This window comes from Hirundo rustica, unplaced genomic scaffold, assembly GCF_015227805.2.
Source record: "Hirundo rustica isolate bHirRus1 unplaced genomic scaffold, bHirRus1.pri.v3 scaffold_132_arrow_ctg1, whole genome shotgun sequence".
Lineage (NCBI taxonomy): Eukaryota > Metazoa > Chordata > Aves > Passeriformes > Hirundinidae > Hirundo > Hirundo rustica.
Window position 1 is genome coordinate 39,008 of NW_026690220.1, and position 23,442 is coordinate 62,449.

Genomic DNA, 23,442 nt, shown 5'->3' on the forward strand with positions numbered 1-23,442 from the left:
CAGCCCTTCCCTCCAGTCCTGTCCCTGGGCACCAGAGTGAAGAGGTTCCCACAGCGCCCAGCCAGGGACCCACTCCCAAGGCTGTTGTCAGGGCTGGGACCAGCTGGGATGCTCGGTTTCCACGGGCCGGGGTTTAGGAATGGGATTCCCCAATTTTGTGCTCCTGTAAAAACCCTGTCACTGCTTGATGCCCTCTGGTCTCCCATGGAAAGTACAAAAGGCAAAGATCCCAGGCTGGGATAAGAACAATTTACTGGGAACAGCAACAAGATAAGGAACAACTAGGAACAGAAAAAATATTGATAACAGAAGGGGTAAAACAAATTATATACAGGGAAAACTGTACAACAACACTTACTGGCTCTTCCCAGCCATGTATTTCCTCCAGCCTGGAAAGGACACCCTTCTCCTTGTTGGGGGAGAGAGAGAGTCCCCTTCCTGCCCCTGGCAATGACCTGAGATGGGATCAAATACAATGATGGGACCGTGGTCAGACCCTCATGTTCTTCAGTCCCACCTCACATCATTGCCACGGGCAGAGAAAGGGACAGGTGACTTCTGAGCGTGGGTCAGGGGAAATGTGGGTCACCAGGGCTCTGCACAAAGTGGGTCGTCAATAAGGATGAAGCTGGAGACACACAAAGCACTTCCTGCAATCGGGGCACTCGCAGGGCTTCCCTTATTGGTGGCTCTGTTGGTGTCTGGTCAAGTTATACCTGTGGCTGAAGCTCTTCCCACACTGGGGACACTCATAGGGCCTCTCCCCAGTGTGGATGCGCTGGTGCCTGATGAGGTGGGAGTTGTGCTTGAAGCCCTTCCTGCAGCCGGGGCAGTGGAAGGGCCTCTCCTCTGTGTGAATCCGCTGGTGCACGAGGAGAGTGGAGCTGGTCTGAAACCTCTTCCCACACTCAGGACACTCGTAGGGCCTCTCCGCAGTGTGGATCATTTGGTGGATGATCAGTTTGGACCTCTGGTTGAAGCCCTTCCCACATTCCCCACACTTGTATGGCCTTTCCTCAGCGTGGATATTCGTGTGGCAGATGAGGCTGTATCTGTGGCTGAAGCTCTTCCCACACTGCTCACACTCGTAGGGCCGTTCCCTGGTGTGGATCCTCTGGTGGCAGATCAGGCTGGATCAGGCTGAAGCTCATCCCACATTCCCCACACTCGTAGGGCCTCTCCCCAGTGTGGATCCACTGGTGGCTGATCAGGAAGGAGTTCCAGCTGAAGCTCTTCCCATACTCCAGGCACTTGTGGGGCTTCTCCCCATCATGAAGCTGCTCAGGCACCACCAGTTCAGAGCCCCAGCTGAAGCTCTGTCCACCTTCCTGGCACAGGGTGGGTCTTTCCTCCTCAGAGCACCCTGGGATGGGTTTGGAGTCCTTCTTCCTGCAGGATCTCCAAAGCTTTTCCTCCCTTTTGGATTCCTGCACCGTGGAGCTGCTCAAAACCTCTTCCACGAGGTTCTGCTGCGGGGATTTGTTCTCCCTGGTCTCCATCCTCAGCTCCTTGTCTGGGGGAGGAAGGACAAGGAGAGAATGGGATTTGCCTCCATGCCACAGGGAAGGGGAAGGAGATTCCCCCAACACATCCCTGGCAGGACGGCGTCAGCAGCGGGGTTGTCCTGCAGCCGGGGGCCATGCTGGGCTGGGAGATGGAGCAGGAAGAGAGGGGGAAAGGGGCACTGACTTCCTCCTCACCTGCCTGGCTGTTCCGTGGCATCTTCCTCTTCCTCATGGCCTCCTCCTCCATCTCGCCAAGGTTTTGCAATGTGAGATCCTGGTTTGGGGAAAAAATACAATGTATGGGCACATTGGGTTAGGGGGTCCCTCCTGCCCAAGTCCATCTCTAGAAGTCACTGGGCATCTGGTGCCCATAAAAACCTCCAAAACACCAAGATTCAATCCATCAACATACACTAATGACCAAGATTCAGCAAAACCACCAAACCATGAGTTTCCCCTCTCTGGTCCCTCCACTTTGGGGTCCTAGAGGCCCCCCCATCTGGGTTGCTGCGAATCTAGTTTGTATTGGTGTTCCCCCTCTCTGGGCTGCTGTGGCTCCGGGGAATCCAGGAGGTTCTTCTTCTCTGGGATCACCAGTTTGGCATCACAGGCGTCCCACGGTCAGCTCTGTCTGGTGTCCCTCTTTCTGTGTCCTGGGGTATCCATGGGTCCCCCTTGTCCATGCTCCCAACATCTTCAGGCTTCTGGAGGACCCCCAGCTCTCGCACTGCCCATTTCTGCTCCCCCCATTCCCGGGTTTCCCTCCCAACGCTGCTGGTATCAGGCAATCCCCAGGTACCTCTGGGCTGACAATGCAGCCCCTGAGGCGGGCAGAGGCAGCCCCAGCACGGGGGGACCCTGCATCCTGCGCTCCCTCGGCAGCCGTGCCCAGCCCCGGGCACAGAGCTCCGTCAGCCCCCGCCGCCCCCTCCCCAGGGCCCCCCGGGGACCCCCGCAGCCGGGGCTGGCTCTGAGCGAGGCGGCCCCCGAGCCCGGCTGCGTGGCCAGGGGGGCACGGGGAGCCCGGGGCCTCTGTGCCAACGCTTCCCCCGCTCTCCCTCAGCCTTTGCCCGGCCCGGCCCGGCCCCCTGAGCCCCACCAGGCCCCGCATGGCCACGGCCGGCCCGGGCCGCTCCCCTCGGAGCCCGGCCACACGGAGCCGCCTGCGCCGGGGGCCCACGGGCCGCCTGAGCGCTCCCCGGGCCGCCCGGGCCTCGGCCCCGAGCACAGAGCTCTACCCGGGGGGCTCCCGGCCCAAGGCGGCGGCTCCGGGCCCGGGCGGCCGCTCCCGGCTCCCACAGCCCGCCCGGGGCCGCCCCGCCCGTGCCGGGGCTGTGCCAGCGCTCCCCGCACCCGCGGGGCTTCAAACACATGGGGGCAGCTCACAGAAAAATCATTCCCACCATCCTCCCCAGGAAACACTAAAATCCCTACCAGCCATCACCTCCCCCCACCCCCCACCAAAAAAAAAAAAAAAACAAAAAACCAAAAAAACACCAACCAAAAAAACCTCCAAAAAACAAAATCACAAACCAACCACTTCCACCCTGTCCTCGTGCACCTTCCCAGGGACCCCAGCCCCGTGGGAATGCCCCTGGATCGGGACAAAAAGCTGCTCCCCTGGAGGCACTTGCAACACCCACCTGCGGCCCGGCCCTGGCACACGGCTCCCGGCAGCTGCCCCGCTGGCGCAGGCGGGGCTTTGGAGCAGGGAGGCTCTGCGGGACCCCCCGGGCTCTGCCCCCTCCCAGTCCGTGCCCGCCCCGGGGCTGACCTTCAGCCCAGCTCTCTCGCTGTGCCCAGCTCCTGCACAGTCCCCGGTCGCAGTTCCTTGCCCCCTGGGCTCTCCTCTGGGGCTCGTAGAGCACTCGGCAATGGAACCTTGCCCTGAAAAGGAACCATTTTGGTGCTGCCTAGCCAGGCATGAACCGGAACTTTGTACATTTTTCCTCCCTGCAGAGACCCTCAGGGTATTTTCTGCATCAACTTCCAGTTCCCAGTGTTTGCTGAAGGCTCTCTCTGCAAATGTCATGCTGTTCTGGAAAAAAAGAGAGAGAGTCAGAGACTTGCTCTTTTTGTATGTTGCTTTATTATCAAGCTTGGCCTTGGGGGAGAGCTTGCTTGCTCTCTTGGCAACGCGGAGGAGGAGGTACACACAGCTTCGCTTCACAGCAAAGCTGGGGACTCCCACCCCCCTCACGGGCTTTTTCCCCTTGCCGGGGAGTCCGTTTCACATCGCTGATCAGGGCTCATCCAGCGATGGGGGACTCCTCCTCAGGTCACGGCGACTAAATAAAGCTGCTTCGGCGGACCCCCGTACCTTTTGCACTAGTCTAAAGTGAGACTTCAGTCTTGGATTTTACTTTAGTTTTCTGCTTTTTAAAGTCTCTTGTTCTTGAGTTGTTCCCAGAATTCCAGTGTTCTTTTTATTTGCATATTCAGACACTATCCAGCGAATGGGAGCAGAGATACAGGTAATAAGGTGAATTCTTAATTAACAAACAAGTAAATAAGGTGATAAATCAATATTAAAACAGGAATAAGGCAAATTCTTTATACAGAACTAGCATTAACAATCTTAATGAAATTACTTAACAATTAAGTAACTAAAACATAGATTATTCGAATAGAACTTATTTATAACAACTCCCCCCTCTATTTCTTTGATCGAGCTTTAGCTCGCATCAATTTGTTACCTCTTCTTCTTGAAAATAAATTTTTCTACATTTTTGGAACTTCTCATATATTTCTTTGGCATTTTCATGTTCAGGTCCTTGACTCTCTATCACCATCATTTTGGTTTGTTTCTGACTGGTTGCTTTAGGGATCTGGATACTGGCTTGGACTGTGGAGGTAATAGTTCGAATTAGATATGGGATTAGACAAGGTAAAAACATTAACCCGGTGATTGAGCAAATTATCATAAACCCAGCTTTCTTCCACCAATCCCCTTTGAATGACCAAAAACTATTCCACCAGTTGGTGTCTATTAAAGGAGTCTACTCTTGATTTCCCACATAGGCTAGCTTTCTGATTTCTTTTGAGATGTTTTTAATTACTGCACTTTTATCATCAATTTCTAAACAACATTCAGACGAATTAAATTTACCACAGATTCCTCCTTCATCTGCTAAAAGGTAGTCTACAGCCAGACGTATTTGGTATATTACAGCTCTTGTTTGTGTTAGTTGGTCGCTGATGTGGTCTAATGCTAGAGCTGTTCGGTTAGATACCATTTCTAGGACAGCCTGGAGCCTAATGATTCTATTTAACATGTAGATTGGAGTGCGATACCCCCAGGACCCGTCCTGTGCCCATGTGGCTGGTCCATAGGTTTTAATGATTTCTTCTGGGGTCCATATTTTTCCTTTCCATTTTTGGTCTCCACCAATTGTTAGAGTATCTCTTTTCTTTCGATCGACTTTTCCCAGATTGTCATATACTGGGACTCCTAGGTGTGCTCCTAATCTCTTGGGTAATAGGAAGAAAGCTGGCTTTATGATCCCTATTGTACAGCTTCTCGACCAATCCCCAGGTAATTTTGTATAAGCAGTATCCCCACAGATCCAGAACAGGTGATTTGGAGCTTCCCAGTAATCTTCCCTAGTTTCAAAGGGCTGTTGCCAAAACCGAGACAGTTCTTTTATTCCCCAAAAAGGATTTATAGCTTTGTCAATACATTCATATAATTCATACCTCTCATTAAAGATACATTTTTCTGTGTTCTCAGTTGACCAATACTTGTTAGGCCCTTTGGGAACCCATTTAGCACTTAAGTTTATCACTATTATATACCTTTTACACATTAATTTTCCTACACGGGTTTGATACCTGGTTCCTGTCCTCATGATACATTCTTCCCCAATGATTTTAGATTTGAGATCCCACTTCTCTCTTCCTCTTTTTCTTAGACTTCGTGTATTCTGCTCAGTTTGCTTCCATTTTAGAATTTCTAGAGGGCTTAAACTAATTCCCTCCCAAGGCCATATTTCAGACATTTGTGTACCTCCACATATCTAGCACTCGGTTAAATTTAATTCTCGACTGATTCTTTCTACTAAGTCAATGAACAGGTTTTTTCCTGATGGGATGTCTAGGCTTTTTTCAAATTTTGTTGTCAACACTTTTTCTTTGATTATATCTCTTAATCCTTTTTGATCTGCTTCAAAGCATAACCAAGTGTCTCCTATAGGACATTCCCCAAATAGGCGCTGTACATAACTAGCTGTGTTTTTTGTGGTCCAATAAACTTTTCCATCCTCTTGGCAAGTATTCAACTGGGAGTGGTCTGAGCAGTTTGGGTTCACGTTAGTATGGACCCTGAATAAGGATCTGAGATCCTCTCCATCGTACACTGGATGGTAGCAGTTAGTACAGGCTTTTGTTTCATAGGTGTGCTTTATGAACATCATCAGTACGATCCCTCCCAAGAGTCCGGTATGGGCCATCCTTCCTGGATCTCTTGCTCCACCCGGCCTTGCCTCTTGGAGTGGAGAGGTCTCCTCAAGAACCCACTTACATGCTTCCACTTCCCTTCCCTATTAATTTAGTTGCCCTTAGAGAATGTTCTGTAGGAGATTTACTTTTGTTTTCAAAAAAAACCTTATACTCTTTTAATTTATCTATTACTTGAATTTTGTTCAAACTGCTACTTATAAAACTTAACAACTTTTAAAATTAACATATAAGAAAACTTAAACTTATTTAAAACACTATTTATAAAACTTAAACAATATTTAAAATTAATACAAAAAAACCTTAACTCTCTTTTATAAAACTTAAACAATATTTAAAATTAATACAAAAAAACCTTAACTCCTTTTAAATATATCTATTACTTAAACTTATTTAAATTGCTACTTAAAAAAACTTACAATCTAAAAATTATCATATAAAGAGAAACCTTAAACTTTTTAAATTCTTACCTATAAAACTTAAACTATATGTAAAATTAATACAAAAAAAAACTTTATACTCTTTTTTTTTTTAATATATCTATTACTTAAACTTATCTAAATTGCTAATTACAAAAAGAACTAATTTAGGTTTACATAAATTAACTCTTATTGTGCCCCCCCCCCCTTTTTTTTTTGAGTCTACTGATTTGGGGAGAAGCAATTGAAAAAAAAGGTTTTCACAGTCTCTGTTATCTCTTATTTCTTTTTAAAGGTTAATTTCAAGCCTTTCGGGTGTGGTGTTACTGTCCACTCGGTTTCATCCGGTGAGGGTGCTGAACTCGGGTTCTCTCCAGGAGGGGGTACTGGCCCTTTAACTCTGGTGATGTGGGTCCATCCTTTTTCTTCAGTGCGCACTGCTGTGTGAGTTGTTAACAGTACTTGGTAGGGACTTTCAAACTTCGGGGTTAGCGGGGTATTAGTCCACGTTTTGATCAAAACCCAATCTCCAGGATTGATATTATGCACGTTTGCATCCAAAGGGGAAGTTTGAGGAAGATAGCCTTTCTTTCTGAGATTTTCTAGGGTTTGTCCAATGGTTTTTAGATATTTTCTAGTGACTTCCTCTCCTTCCAGGTAGTCTTTAGAACTATAAGGAGATAACAAAAAGGGAAGCCCGAATAACATTTCATATGGTGACACTCCTATATCTGCTCGTGGCTGTGTTCTGATTCGTAATAATGCTAGGGGTAAGCATTTAAGCCAATTTAGTTGAGTTTCTGCTATTAGTTTAGTTAGTACATTTTTAATGGTCTTGTTCATTCTTTCTACTCTGCCTGAGCTTTGGGGATGCCATGGGGTGTGTAACCTCCATTTTATCCCTAAGGCTTGTGTTACCTGCTGTAGAATTTGTGCTGTGAAATGTGGCCCTCTATCTGAATCAATATTATTTATCAGCCCATACCGAGGAAGGATATCTTCTAATATTATTTTTGTTACTACTTCTGCTGTTTCTCTTTTTGTAGGGAATGCTTCTACCCAGTGGGTAAGGTGATCTATGATCACTAACAAGTGTTTGTACCCTTGAACAGGGGGCATCTCAGTGAAATCAATTTGCACATTCTGGAAGGGCCTTAAGGCTAACTCCCTCCCTCCAGGCTCAGTCTTCCTCATAACTTTTTGATTTATTTTCTGACATATTATACATCCTTGAGTAACTGCTTTTGCTAATTCGTGTACTCCAATACATAGGTTTTCCCTTAGGAAATGGTCACATAACCCCTGGGTTCCCCAGTGGGTTAGATTATGTATTTCTGTAAGTATTTTTCGGGCTAGGGCTTTATTCAAGAATTTCCGTCCGTCAGCTGTTAACCACACTCCGTGTTCCCCCTGGTGTAATCCTAATTCTTTTATTGCTTTCTGCTCTTTTTCACTAAACACCTGCTCTATCTCTTCTTTTTCTTTTCTTGGTATTTTTTCTAATTTGAGGATTTTTACTGGTTCTCCTGGTTCTAAAGCTGCCTCTCTGGCTGTTTTATCAGCTAACTGGTTTCCCCTTATCTCGGGCATGTTTCCCTTTTGATGCCCTTTTATGTGAACTACTGCAATTTCTACTGGTTTTTGTAAAGATTTTAACACTGACTTTATTAATTCTGTGTGTATTAAGTCTTTCCCTTTTGAATTCAAGTATCCCCGTCCTTCCCAAATTTTCCCAAATGTGTGCACAATACCAAAGGCATATCTAGAGTCTGTGTAAATGGTCCCTCGGTCATCTTTAAGTAAGTCTAGCCCTCTCTTTAGTGCATATATTTCACAGCACTGCGCTGACCAATTACTTGGTAACTTTCCCTTTTCTAAGACTTCCATTTTCTCTCCCTCAATCACAGAGTATCCGGATGTTCTTTTCCCTTCCACCACTCGGGATGACCCATCTGTGAACAATACTCTCCCATATGGAAGGGGTGTGTCTTCTAAATCTTCTCTCACTTTTGTCTGCATATCAATGAGTTCTAGGCAATGGTGTTCTATCTCTTCAGTGGGCTCGCCAGAGAGAAACTGGGCTGGATTTAAGCTTTTTGATGTTGTTAGTTCTAGGTTATCTGTATTTATTAGTATAATTTCATATTTTAGGATTCTAGAATCTGTGAGCCACTTTTGAGCTCTCTGGTTTAAGATTGTTTTCAAATCATGTGGAGTATGTATCTTTATCTTTCCCTGTAATGTTAACTTTTTAGCTTCTTCTATCAGAATAGCTGCAGCTGCGACTGCTTGGAGGCAAGCCGGCCATCCCCTGGCAACTGGATCTAACAGTTTTGATAAAAATGCTACAGGCTTTCGGTATCCTCCCCATTCTTGGGTTAAAACTCCATATGCTATTCCTTTCTCGGTGTTTACAAACAAATCAAACTCCTTTTTAAGATCTGGTAAGCTTAAAACTGGTGCTGAGGATAATTTCTCTTTTAGATCTTGTAGCTGCTTTTCGTCACTCTCTGTCCAATTCATTGGTTCCTGGTCTATTAATTTATCATAAAGAAATTTGACCCCTTGAGTGTACTTATCTATCCAGTGCTTGCAGTATCCAAACAGGCCTAGAAGTTTCCTTACGTCTCTCTTAGTTTTTGGAGGTGATATAGATACTATTCCTGAAATTCTTGCAGGGCTTAACCTTTTACTCCCCTTTCCAATTATGTGTCCTAAATAAGTGACTTCAGTTTCTACAAACTGTAGTTTACTTTGAGATACTTTTAACCCCTTTTCTCCAAAAAAGTTTAGAAGTTGAATACTTACATTTTTAACTTCTTTTTCTGTCTCCCCTGATATCAATAAATCATCCATGTATTGCAAAATTTGAACTCCTTCTGTGGGACTAAACTGTTCTAATAATGTCTCTAGGGCCTGTCCGAAGATATTTGGCGATTCCGTATATCCCTGCGGTAACCGTGTCCACCTTAGCTGTTGTTTTCTTCCCCTGTCTGGATGTTCCCATTCAAAGGCGAACCAATCCCTACACTCTTCTGCTAGGGGACATGCCCAGAAAGCATCCTTTAAGTCTATCACTGTGAACCAGGTATGCTCTCTTGGAATTTTACTCAGCAAGGTATAGGGGTTAGGTACTACTGGGTGTCGAGCAATAGTTCTTTTATTAATTTCTCTCAAATCTTGGACCAATCTAAACTTTCCCTCATCCTTCTTTATGGCCAATATAGGGGTGTTATGAGGGGACATACAGGGTTCTAGGATATTCTCTTTTAAAAGATGCTCAATTACTGAAGCTAGCCCTTTCTTTCCTTCTGGTGACATTGGGTATTGCTTGACTCTGATGGCAGGGGTATCTTTTTGCATTTCTATCTTAATGGGAGGGATATCTAAACACCCATACTTTCCCTCTGTAGCCCACACTTCTGGATTTATCTCTTGTATATCCCCTTGGGTCAGTTTCATGATATGCACAACCATTTTTCCATCTTTTGGGATAACTCCTACTCCGAGCTGCACTTGTAAGTCTCTGCCTAGTAAATTGGTTTCTGTATGTGGTAAATAAAGAAAATCAGCTACACAATACTTTGAGTTCCCTTTTATCTCTACTCCTTCAATTATTAATGCTCGAAAGGGCCTCCCTTCAGCCCCTAACACTTCACAAGTTTTTGTCCCGATTGTTACCCCTGTTGGTAATTTCCTTAAACTTGACCTATCAGCTCCTGTGTCTACTAAGAATTCATATTCTTCACTTTGGGGCCCCACATCAAAGTTTACTAGAGGCTCATCTTGTTGTTCCATGGGGTCCCCTATTTTATAGAGCCTCTGACACCCCTAATCTTCCCCTTTCAGCACCCTTTCTAGGGCATCTTGCTCCCTTGCAATAGCTTCATCAAGTGATAATTTCTTACAGTCCCTTTTTAAATGCCCTATTTCACCACAGTAATAACAAGTTCTATTCTCTCCTGAGTTACTTCTTTTTAAATTTACCCATGGTGGTACTATGGGTGACTTTGGTTCTTTAAATGAGGGTTTTGGTCCTCCCTCACTAGATTTCAAAGAGGAGTTTCTCTGGTTTTCTGCTACTCCAGTACTTTCCCTTGCTACAGCTACCATAATGCGAGCCTTGGCTCTAGCTTTTTCTTCCTCTCTCCTCAAGTAAACTTTTAAGGCTTCCTTTAATAATTCATTAATACTTTTCTCCTGCCAATCTTCAATTTTTTCTAATTTTCTCTGTATATCTGGCCATGACTTTGTTACAAACTGCACTTTTAGAATTACTTGTCCTTCAGGACTATCAGGGTCTATGCTTGAATATAATTGAAAATTTCTTTTTAATCGGTTTAGCCAAGTGGCAGGAGTCTCATCTTTTTCTTGGGACCCATCAAAAGCTAATTTAGTATTATTCCCTCTGGGGACAGATTCTCTTATGCCTCTTACTATCAAGGACCTATAGTCTCTCATATTTTGTCTTTCTTCTTCTGGATTTGGGTCCCACCCTGGGTCAGCTATCGGTAATTTATGATCTCCAGGTGGCCCTAACCGATTTTCCCTTTCCCAGATTCTGATACTTGCTGTTCTGATCATTCGTATTTCCTCAGGGGAGAACAAGATGTTTAATATAGAATTTAACTCTCCCCATGTATAAACATTGGGTCCAAGGAATTGGTCTACCTGTGTGGCAATACCTATGGGATCTTCAACTAAATTTCCTAGCTCTTTCTTAAATCCTCTTACCTCAGAGGCTGTTAATGGGGCATTTACAAATCCTACTCCTCCAATCACTCCTCCCATAGGCACTTCCCTGAGGGGAAAAAGTCTTTCTGGCTTTAGGGCTTTTGACCTGGTGTTACAATAGGGTCCTTCACTTACATTATCAACTGATAACACTGTCTGGGTCAGGGATTCCTGGGGATTTCCAGGAGAATGGGATGACTCATGAGAGTCTGTAGGGGTTTTGGTTAACTCCCAATTAGGGGGTGGCAGGGGAATTACTGTAGGGGAGGGGGAGGTAGTAAAATCTGTAGGAGGAGAAACAGAGGATGGTACTGTGGGAGGAAGGGGGGCTAGGGAAGAGGTTATATTTTGGGAAACTGAAGGGGTTATAACTGGGGCTAAAGAACTTTGACTATTGGAAGGAGGTGGCAGAGGGGCTGTTGGGAGAGTATGGGGAGAAGGTACTAAGGATTGAGGAGGAGGGGTGTTAAGGAGGGGTGATGGTGGAACCACTGGGGGAAGAGGAAGAGAGGGTTCTGAAGGAATTTGAGTTTGACTCGGGGAAGTTAGTAGGGGAACTGGGACAGGATTTTGAGGGACTTGGAGCACTTCTGGGTAAATTGGAGGGGGTAAATGGTCTAGAGGGTCCCATCTTTGATTAGTTTATTTTCTTTCCTCTTTCTCTTCCTTTCTTTCACACTTTTCCTTTTCTTTTAATTTGCAGACTTTTATATTCTCTTTAGTTGTGGCTCTTTTTTGCCAACAAGCAGCATAGGCTAACTGATTTATGTCTGGATCTTCCTGAGTTCTTAGGTACTGATTTAACTGATAGCACATCCACTCATCATGTGTTCCAAACCATGGCCACTCTCCTGGTAATTTTAATTTTGGCCAGACTTCTGTGCAATAAAACACCATTTTAACCTGATCTAGTCCTTTTGTGGCTTCTAAAGAATCCCATTTAGCTGAAAGTTGTTGTAAGGGACTACCAGGTGGAATACTCTTCACTTTGTTATTTTCCTTTGCGGATTTCTTCTTCTTACTAGTACATTGTCCCATTTTCTTTAAACTGAAAAAATTTCAAAGGTGCCCTCTACTGACAGGCAACACAGGTTTTTAAGCAAAAAAAATTCTTCGGCTTTTCTCACTCTGCTTCAAATCTCTTGACTTAATTCTTGAACACTTCAACACAAAACTCCTAAACTTTATGCTTTTCTACTCTTTCCTACACTTTTGCTTTCATTTAGGGAACAAACTCTCTCTTTCTACTCACTTTCCCCAACCTTCTTCACTTTCTTGGACGCTCACACTTTACTCACACCAGGGGCTCAGACTCTCCTCTGACCCCTTTGAGGTGGGTCCTAATGACCTCACCTCCTATGTACCCCCGCGCCTTGCCTCACCCCTGAGACTCTGGACACGCTTTGCGGCGCACGACAGGGTCCCTAGTACTGGCATCCCCTTCCGGGCCTCAGGGCCTTCCCGCGCCTCAGCCCCCGCCGGGCCGGACACCTTCAGTCCGAACCCCGGACTAGACTGCCCTGTCACTAGTACCGTTCCCCTCTTCACTTTTTGAAATGGAGGTAAGAGGTCAAGACTCCGCACGGGTTACCTGGGGGTGTATCCCTTCCTTGTGTCCAAGGATCAACCTGAGCAGGGCCCGACCCCTTTGCCTTCCACCAGGACTGGCTTGACTACTTCTCCCCAGCGAAGCAGCCTCGGCAAGAGGGATGAGTGTGTGTGTGCAGGATGCCCGCCTTGCCTCCAAGCTGACTCCCCACCCCGGTGTCCTCGGGCTATGGGTTTGCGGCCTCCTCCCTGAGACCGCGGCAGCACACCCTCTCCGGTGCGTCTGGCTCAGTCCTGGGAAGCAGGGACTCTCATGAGCTCTCGGCACCCGCAGTGTCTGGGGACACCCTGTAAACCCTGGTACGGTTTTCCCGCTCCTCCAGGGATTCTAACCCCTCCTAGGCTACTCTAGGCCTTAATGAGGGGGGACCTGCCCCTAATGCATACCACTCACACTCTATTTTCCCCTGCACACCCAGAGGAGGGGCTCTCTCTCCCCCTAATGCATGCCACTCACACTCTGTTTTTCCCCTGCACGCCCCGGGGGGGTTCTTTCTGCCCATAAGGATACGCCTCACTCACTAGTTTCTTTCGCTTCCCCCTTTTCCCGGCTGCCCTCCTCGCGGGGGTCCGAAACTGGGGTACCGAGGGGTCCACACTCGCTTCGGAGGTCTGAGCTGCCGGTCCCCGACTCATTCACACTCCCACTCACACGTCTCCTTTACCCGCCGCCGGAATGCTCACCCTCCGGCGCTCCTCCTCGTTGCCGGTCCCAGGCTGCTCCCGCTTGGCCAGCTGTCCCGGAGGTCCGAAGGGCGAGCGGCTGTCCCGTCTTTAGTTATTCTTCAGGCGTGGCCAGATCCCATGGACGAGTCCCCAAAAATGTTATGGAGAAAAAAAATCAAGGGCCAGGAGACTTGCTCCTCTTTATGCCTTTATTAGAAAGCCTGGCTCTGGGGGCTAGCTTGAGGAGCCGCACACGCTCCCTGCTGCTCCCTTGGCAACGCGGAGGAGGAGGTACAAACAGCTTTGCTTCACAATGAAGCTGGGACTCCCCTTCCTCACGGGTTGTCCCCTGCCGGGGGAGTCATTTCCGGTTCGTAAGCCAGGAGTTGTACGGTGATGGGGAACTCCCCCCAGGTCACGGCGACCAAATAAAGCTGCCTTGGCAGACAGTTCTACTTTTGCGCTAGTTCAGAGGTACTACTTTCAGTCCTGGATTCCACTTTGGTTCTCTGCTTTGAGAGTCCTTTGTTCTTGAGTAGGTCCCAGAATTCCAGTGTTCTTTTTATTTACATATTCAGACACTATCCTACGAATGGGAGCAGAGATACAGGTAACAGAGTAAACTCTTAATTAACAAACAGAAGAAAATGAGATGATTAATGAATATAAAAACAGGGAAAAGGCAAATTCTTTAAACAGAACAAGCATTAACAACCTTAATGGAATTTTAACAATTAAGTAATTAAAACATTAATCATTTGAATAGAACTTGTTTATAACATCTCTAGAGTCCTATGGATATATTCGCCACAAGAGAAAAACAGTCCTGTGGCTCTCAATGTCACAAATCTGCAGCTGCTTGGGGTTTTTGCATATTGTGCTGTTCCACCCATTAGCAGCCTTTCTCCTGGCTACTCATGGGCCTCTCAGTGTGTCTGGGGTACTGTTTAAGAAAGCTTCTTCTAGTATAAAACCAGGATTCTCTTCTAGCTCTAAATTTGTCTCTATCTCAAAAGAAATAAAGACCTCCTTTTACCTCAAGAGCTGAGGGCTTCAAATCACTTCATCTCTAAAATCATCTTCGTCTCAAAGGCTGAGACCTCCTTTTATGCCAGGAGTGAGGGGCTTTAAGATTCCCACTTAAATCTCAATCCTATCAATCCCCAAATTTGACTAGAACTAGCATTCCCCAAACAACATTAAGATGCTACAAGAAACAGTCCATTTCTCCATAGTTTACAGCAGAAAAGTTTGGTTAAAAATGTCCACATCCTCAATCCCTCTTCTAATAATCTTTATCAGTTCTTTCACTCCTGCTCCACTGACTCCATGCGGCGTCTTTCCTACGTCTACTCTGTCTCTTTCTTTTCTCTCTCAGGGAAGGGTCAGGCCTTGGAAGCTCCATGTTGCCAGGACAGGGTTAACTCTGCCCAGGCCTGCAGTGGCCGTGTGATTTCTGCTCCAGGCAGCAGTCTCTCCATTTCAGATCGGCCTGGTTTCCTCCCTCCACTCTTTCTTCTCCGTCTGGAAGACACCGGAGGAGGGGAGCGGGAGGAGAGCTCTGCCCACCCCTCGGTGACAATCGGGGCAGCCTCGGCCAAACTGGGCCCATAGTTGTTATCAGGGGAGATCCCTCCCTGCTCTGGGGTCTCTGGGGAGGTTTTTTCAAAGTGGTTGATGTTAAGCTGCAACCTCTCCTCCCCGGGAACCGATGGAGTCCGGCTCGGCCTCGGGTGAGCTTCCCCCCGAAGGGGGAGGTGGGGTGTGGGGAGCAGTAGGACCCACTCGATGTTACCTGTTCAGCTGACCAGGAGGAAAAGGGCCTGAACAAACCCAGGATTTATATGGGTACTTCCCAAAGTTGCATTCAACATTCTCAGTGGTCAAAGCAGATGCCAATATCTCAAACCAGCTTCTGACAGGTCCTTGTCCTTTCTAAAACTATTTCTAGGGTCCTGACAGGGTAACACTTCACATTCCTCCCTAACTAAAAACCAGACTGTGCGAACCCATGACAGTGACCTTTAGGCTTTGCAGGGCTCAGGCACAGCAGCTGTGACAGAGTCAGGGCTGAGGTCACACTCTGTGGGCTGGGGCAGAGCCCATCCAGAAATGACCTGAGATGGGCTCAAATACAATGATGGGACCATGGCCAGACCCTCATGTTCTTCAGTCCCACCTCACATCACTGCCAGGGGCAGAGAAAGGGACAGGTGACTTCTCAGCGTGGGTCACAGGAACCTGGGTCACCAGAGCCCTTCCCTAAGTGGCAATGGCCCATTAACATAAAATATCTCCCTGGAGGGAGGATGGGTCATGGAAGAGATCAAGAACACTGCCCCATTTGGTTTTAGCAGCTGGCCCATTAAGAGAAGATCCCACTCAGCGATATGAGGGATGGGTCATGGAAGAGATAAACAACCTGCCCCAGCTGGTGTTCACAGATGGTAATAGAATACACTTTTTTGGTTAAATCTTGCATTGCAAGACAGGGCTTGAGGCTCCTTGCCCAGAAGCTCTCAGGAATTCCTCAAGGCTACTGAGATAACAACAGGACTAAAAATAAGAACCAAGACCCTGAGAAACTGTTTAGAAACAATGCAAAACTTAGAGGACACACAACCTGATGATGGACACTTGACCAATGAGGAGTCCTGAAGGATGTGTGCCTGCCTTGTGAACAAGTGGCTCAGCCAATTGAGAGACACCTGTACGTGTGAACAGTAGAGCTAGAATCCATAACTGAAGTTTAACCAAAACAAAATATATAATAAAAATAAAATTTTATATCTATATATATATATATATATATATATATATATATATAAAAAAATATTAAATTAACTACTTCAGCTAAAATCATATTGTTTCTGCTATTCAGTTGCCAAGTGCTTCCCCTGCACTGGAGAGGCTCTGCAGGACTGACAGGATGGGCTTTGGGGCTGTGAGGAGAAGCTGAGGGACCTGGGCTGCTGGACCTTCTGAAGACGAGGCCTGGGGCTCATTCTGCAGCTGCTGCAAGGGTGGTTTCAGAGAATCACAGAATCAGCAAGGTTGGAAAAGACCTTGGACATCATCAAGTCCAACCTGCACCCTGACACTGCCTTGACTCCCTTGAGACTCCTTTTCTCCAGGAAAAAAAACTGGCAAGCTGGGGACAGAGTGGCTGGACATTGGCCAGGCAGAAAGGGAACTGGGGGGACTGACGGACAGCAGGCTGGACATGAGCCAGCAGCATGCCCAGGTGGCCAAGAAGGCCAATGGCACCTGGACTGGATCAGGAATAGTGTGGCCATCAGGACCAGGGCAGTGATTCTTCTCCTGTGCTCGGCACTGGTTGGGCAGCACCTCAATTGCTGTGTCCAGTTCTGGGCCCCTCAATTTAGGAAGGACATGCAGGAGCTGGAGCGTGTCCAGAAAAGAACAAGGCTGGTGAGGGGACTGGAACACAAGTCCTGTGAGGAGTGGCTGAGGGAGCTGGGGTTGTTTATCCTGGAGAAGAGGCTCCAGGGAGACAAGGCAGTGTCAGGGCACAGGTTGGACTTGATGATGTCCAAGGTTTTTTCCAGCCTTGCTGATTCTGTGATTCTCTGAAACCACCCTTGCAGCAGTTGCAGGATGAGCCCTGGGCCTCCTCTTCAGAAGCTCCAGCAGCCCAGCTCCCTTAGCCACTCCTCACAGCCCCAAAGCCCATCCTGTCAGTCCTGCAGAGCCTCTGCAGCTCCTCCTCACTGCCCAGAACAGGGAGCCCCACAGCCAGACACAGCAGCCCAGATGTGCCCCCCTGGGCTGTGGTGCCTCTGGCAAGGGAGCAGCACGAGGCACTGCAGGAGCCTGCAGACAATTCCTGAAGGACTTGGAGGATGATCCTGCTCCCCAAGGGACATTCCCATGGTGCTGGGAACTAAGGAACTGAAATGGGGAGTGGGGCTAAAGAGAAAACGGCAACCAGGGATAGGCTGTTTGCAGGAGAGGGAATAGCGGTGGGCAGTTGAAAGAAATTTGTAGCAGGAAGGGTAAAGAAAGCCAAGGTGAAGCAAAGGAAATGCTGAGGGCAGTTTGAGAGTGGCTGCCAGGCAGCCCTGGCTCTGAGCAACAACATCTGCAGTGGCACTCACAGGAAACTCACAGCTCATGGGAACAAACTTTCTGGATGACTTCAGAGGCCACCACAAACCTGAGTGGTTTCCCTGCTGTCCCCCAGCCCTTCCTGGCCCCAGGGGCTGATGATGGCATTTGTGCTCCCTCAGGTTCATCTCCCCACACCAACACCATGGGGGTGCTCACGCCTGCTCTGGGCAGTGCAAACAGGGGCTCCTGAGCCAGTGCTGCTGTGTCTGTGCCTGCAAGGATGCGGCACCTGTGTGAGCTGGGGGAGAGGCCAGGGCTGCAGAGGGGGGATGTTGTTGGCAGGTGCATGAGGACGCTCTGGGACGCTGCCCTGGGGTGTCCAGCGCAGTGGGGATGGATCAGCCCCTGCTCTGCTGCTCCTTCCCATCTCCCCCAGGGACCTTGCAGAGCCCCAGCCATGCTGTTTGCCCCCACCCTGCCCACGGCTACCCTGGGGCTGCTCACGGGGCTTTTCTCTGCTGAGCATTGGCCTGGGCATGTTCTGGAGAGAGCCTGGGCAAGGAGCATCAAGCCCTGTCTTGCAATGCAAGATTTAACCAAAAAAAGTGTATTCTATTACCATCTGTTAAAACCAGGAGGGCAGGTTGTTTATCTCTTCCATGACCCATCCCTCAAATCTCTGAGGGGGATCTTCTCTTAATGGGCCAGCTGTTAAAACCAAATGGGGCAGTGTTCTTTATCTCTTCCATGACCCATCCTCCCTCCAGGGAGATATCTTCTGTTAATGGGCCATTGCCCCTCACTGCAGGACTGATAAAATTACATCACCCCATTGTGAGATGCTCCACCCAGAGGGAGGAGCCAAGCATTCCTACCTGGATATAATCTGAGATTTAAACACCAGAAGCAGCCTGTTTCCACTGGATTCCCAGAGGAAAACCAGACTCATCTGCACCACCACTGGACCTTCAGAGGAAAACTACACCCTTCTACAGGAGCACTGCTTCCACAAAACCACACCTGTCACTCCAGGAGGACTGCAGCCACAATTTGATTGGACTGCTAGCAACACCCTGACTACCCGGGTGTCAGGTTGGATTCTGACTCTCTCAGAATTTTTGTATTTTTGTATTGCATTTTTAGTTTAATTTTTAATTTTTTAGGTTAGGCTGTGAGGAAGATGCTCCAGGACAGCCAGGCAGGTGAGGAGGAAGTCAGTGCCCCTTTCCCCCTCTCTCCTGCTCCATCTCCCAGCCCAGCATGGCCCCTGGCTGCAGGACAACCCTGCTGCCAACGCTGTCCTGCTGGGCATGCAATGGGGGGATCTCCTTCCCCTTCCCTCTGGCATGGAGGCAAATCCCATCCTCTCCTTGTCCTTCCTCTCCCAGACAAGGAGCTGAGGATGGAGACCCAAGAGGACAAATCCCGAGGGCAGAACCTTGTGGAAGAGGCCGTTTTGAGCAGCTCCACAGTGCAGGACTCCAAAGGGAAGGAAAAGCCCCAGACATCCTGCACAAGGAGGGCTTCCAAACCCATCCCAGGGTTCTTGGAGAAGGGAAGACCCAGCCTGTGCCAGGAAGATGGACAGAGCTTCAGCCAGAGCTCCCACCTGATCCAGCACCAGATGATCCAAACTGGGGATTGGCCCTATAAGTGTGGGGAATGTGGCAAGGGCTTCAAGCACAACTCCACCCTTGTGACCCACCAGCGCATCCACACCGGGGAGAGGCCCTACGAGTGCAGGGAATGCAGGAAGAACTTCATCCGGAGATCCCACCTGATCTGCCACCAGAGGATCCACACTGGGGAGAGGCCCTATGAGTGCGGGGAATGCGGGAAGAGCTTCAGCCAGCGATCCTACCTGATCTGCCACCAGAGGATCCACACTGGGGAGAGGCCCTACCAGTGTGAGCAATGTGGGAAGAGCTTCAGCCAGCAATCCTACCTGATCTGCCACCAGAGGATCCACACCGGGGTGAGGCCCTACCAGTGTGAGCAATGTGGGAAGTGCTTCAACCAGAGCTCCAACTTGATCCGCCACCAGAACATCCACGCTGAGGAAAGGCCATACAAGTGTGGGGAATGTGGCAAGGGCTTCCACCAGAGATATAAACTGATCATCCACCTAAGGATCCACACCGGGGAGAGACCTGACAAATGTCCCGAGGTTTCAGTGAAGCTCCAGTCTCCTCATGCACCAGTGGATTCACACAGAGGAGAGGCCCTTCCGCTGTCCCAGCTGCAGGAAGGGCTTCAAGCACAACTCCACCCTCATCATTCACCAGCATATCCACACTGGGGAAATGCCCTACAAGTGTGCGGAATGCAGGAGGGGCTTCCACCAGAGTTTCCAACTGGTCATCCACCAAATGATCCACAATGGGGAGAGGCCCAGCGAGGGTGGGGAATGTGGAATGAGCTTCAGCATAAGGTCCCACCTGATCTGCCACCTGAGGATCCAAACCAGGGAATGGCCCTACACATGTCCCGCTTGTGGGAAGAGCTTGTCCAGGAGCTCTCACTTGAGCAGACACCAACGGAGACACCAGTAAGGGAAGACCTAAGGGTGCCTCAGGTGCGGGAAGAGCTTTGTGCACTGCTTCAACTTACTCCTGCTTCAGAGGACCCACATAGGCCAGAGAATTGGTGGCCTACATTCCCAGCGATCCGCACTGGAAAGACACTGGGCTAGTGGTCCTTTTCTTTGGTGGTCCCTTATGTTATTTTGATTCATCTTCATCCCTTAAATACAGACAAAACTGGGGATAAAAATCAACAAATTCCTCAAATGCATTTAAAGCCTCATGTTTTACTAGTGTTTCAGGGCAATCTGGGACTCAGGGAGATATTGGGGAGGATTTGAGGGTTTGAGGATATTTAGTGTGGTGGTCTCCATTTCTTGGAGCTCAAAGAGATGAGAGGGTTTGATCTGTCACCTCAAAAGCACTCAATGCTAAAACTACTCAATCTCACCACAAAATTACTTGATTGCACACCCCCTGAGGGAGGGATGGGGTTGGAAGGGGATTGGGTGAAGTGGGATGCAAATCAAGAGGAGTGAGGTGGGCAATGGGTGGGACAGGATGGGTGGGATGTGGTTTGGGAGGTGTGAAATTGGGGAAATAGGGCTTGGTAGAGGGGGTCTTGATGTCCAGGAGGGGGTGGGATGGGTTGGGGTTGAGACTAGGGAGGTGGGGTTGGGTCTGGAATGAGACAGCCCAAGGCTGGGAATGACCAAGGGATGGGGAGCTGGTTCCTGAGTGAGTTTTTGGATATTCCACATTCCTGAAGAAATTTTAGGGTATCCCACGTTTCTGAGGCGGTCTTGGGCCACTCCCCATCTCTTGGGTGGTTTCCTGAGAGCTGCTCCATGGAGCTCCATTTCCAGGGGTGGTTGCCTTGGGCATGAGCTCAGAGCTGCAGCCAGAGTCCATTGCCTCGGTGCTGGAGAGCAGAGAAATGATGAATGGCCCCAGACATCTCCAGTGTGTGTTTGGGGGCCAGGGCAAGTTCTGCGTAGGTGGGGCAGTCACTGCCCCAGCTCCAGCCACTGCAGCCTCTGGTCCAGCCCCAAAGTGGCTGCCAAGCCCCTGGCACCCCGAAAACCCCTCCTGTGAGAGGGACCAGAGCAGGTGAGGCTGTGACACGGCTGTGACACTGACACGTCCCATGGCCCCAGAGCTCACAGCAGCTGAGATGGTGCTGGATCCAAGGGTGACTGTGGATCTCTCTCTCCCTCTCTCTCTTCTCCTGACTTCCTCTTCTTAATATCTGGAGAACTGGAAGTTGGACAGTTTGGAGTTTGCTCAGTCAGTGCGTTCTGAAGTGATTTACTCTAACTCCATGTTGCTTTAAGATTTCCCAAATACCTCATTCTCTCAAGTTTGCAACTAAAAGTTTGTTCTCCACCCTCCTGAGAAGTTTGTTGCTTTCTCCCATGTGCTGCCCGAGGGGATCGAGGTACCTCAAGTCCCTTTCCAACACTGGCCGAGGGAGCTTGGGGCACAGCAGCAGGAACTGCAGGGCTGAGCAAGGCCTGGGTTTTGGCTGGAGGAAGCAGAAAGGCCAAGCCCTGAGCCCAGGCCTGGCACAGCAGGGCCTGTCCCTCACGGGTGCCTCGGGGCTGTTTGTGGGGCAGTGGGATGGGAGGGGCAGCAAGGACAAATGTCATCAAACTGCAACCCCTGCCAGCCTCCTCAGGGAGGGGCCAGGGAGGACCAAAGTGCAGCCCCTGAAAGGAAAGTTCCTTCTGTGGGGCCTCCAGAGGCGCTGCCAGAGCCCAGGGGACAAAGGCCTGGGTGCCTGTGGCCCTGCCAGCCCTGCCCAGCCCTTGGCCATCTGTCCTGCAGGCTGTGCCCCCTGTGCGTGCTGCTCCTGTGCCCTGGCCGGCTGCACACGCCCCTCTCGCTGTCCCCCCCAGCATTTCTCAGCCCAGCATTTCTGTGCCCTCCCTGGGCTCCCTGCACCCAGCGCTGCCGGCTCCTGGCACACAGAGCCAGGGCAGGAGCCCACCCTGCCAAGGGCCTTTGGAGCAGGGTGGTGGCTGCCATGGCTTCTGACCTCAGCAGCTGCTCCTGGCATGGTTCCATGGAAACCCAGCACAGCAACGCTGCTGTGCATTGTCCCTGCTGAGGCTCAGACACTGTCAGGGCACATTCCCTGCCTGTAGGATTCCTGCCTGACCCAAGAACTGCACTTGTGTCTCCAACACTGCTTTCCAATAAAAATGGGAAGGCAAACTGTGCATAGCTCATGGTATTTCAGAGTGTCTAAAACTCACTAAGTCATCGGTCTTAGAGGTGAAATCCATTTGGAATTAATGGGATGGAGAAGTACTGCAGCATGGAAAAGGGAAGCATAGAAATAAATAGAGGAAAGCATCTTGGCTTGTTTCTTTCCATTTTCATTTCACTTCTGGAAAGCTGTTTCTTTTTTCCAGGAATCTTCTCCACAGTCCTGTCTGCTCTTTTCAAGAACCTTTCCTGGTGAATGAGGTGCAGCTCCTGTCAAAAGATGTGCCACCAACTGCAGCTTCTCTTGGCTTTCCACACTGTGTGTGCAACATGACTCTTGCAGCAAAGCAGGACAAATGTTAGGAGAACCTTACAACTTGTTCTTTCTTTTCCTTGTGGACTGCGGACTTGTGCCATTTTTAAGGTTTTCATTGTTACTGTTCTACCCTAAGAAAACATGATGGGGTACCAGGAATTGTTAGGGAATACAAGCCTGGCTGAATGCAGAGAAAGAATATCCAGAGACTGCAGCCTGGAGTGGAGAGTTGTGTGAAAATCATTCCAACATCTCCGTGGATGCCTGGAAAGTGATCTAGAGAATGAAAATGGGCTGACAAAAGGAGTTTGTTTCTGTGTTCAGTTTAGATGATTCTACATCTCTTGCATTGATATAAATCAAGAGTAAAATCAGTTCATGATAAGCACCAGAACAAGCTGAACCTCTCTGAGGAGATGACTGAAAGGATCTGAAAAGGAGAGATGCAGGGAATGACTTAGTGAGCTTGATCTGTAAGAAGGGTCATTTTTTCTAATAATTTCTAATCCATTCCCTCTGCTTTTGTCTTTCTGCAAAAGGCCAGTTTCATCCCAGATGCCTCATGAAATGAGAAGCCTGAGCTTGTGGAACTGCCTGAAAGATGCCCTGTTCCTCTGCAGGGACACTCAGGCTAAGACAGGAGCCAGACCCCTCTCCTGGGAAGCCTCCTCTGAGCTGTAATTTGTTTCATGCTGGGAGAGCAGGAGGAGAACGATGGGCACTGTGTGGTAGGAGCAGGAGTTTTGGGCCACAGGACATTCCACCTGCACCGCTGCCCCACAATCGGCGGCCGTGCCCGGGGCTCTGGGCCTGGCCCCGCGTGCGCTGAGCTCCCGACACTGTGGGAGCTCCCCGAGCTGGGCTCAGGTTCTGCTGGGACTGGGCAGCAGGCTGGGCTCCAACTGGGATCAGCAGCAGCTGGAAATACCTCTGGG

At 49.0% G+C, this 23,442-nt stretch overlaps 1 pseudogene; it reads right to left on the minus strand.

Moving 5' to 3' along the window:
- Window positions 1-561: 561 nt before the first annotated feature.
- Window positions 562-23,442, minus strand: part of LOC120747652 (zinc finger protein 91-like) — a 33,195-nt pseudogene continuing 10,314 nt past the window's right edge.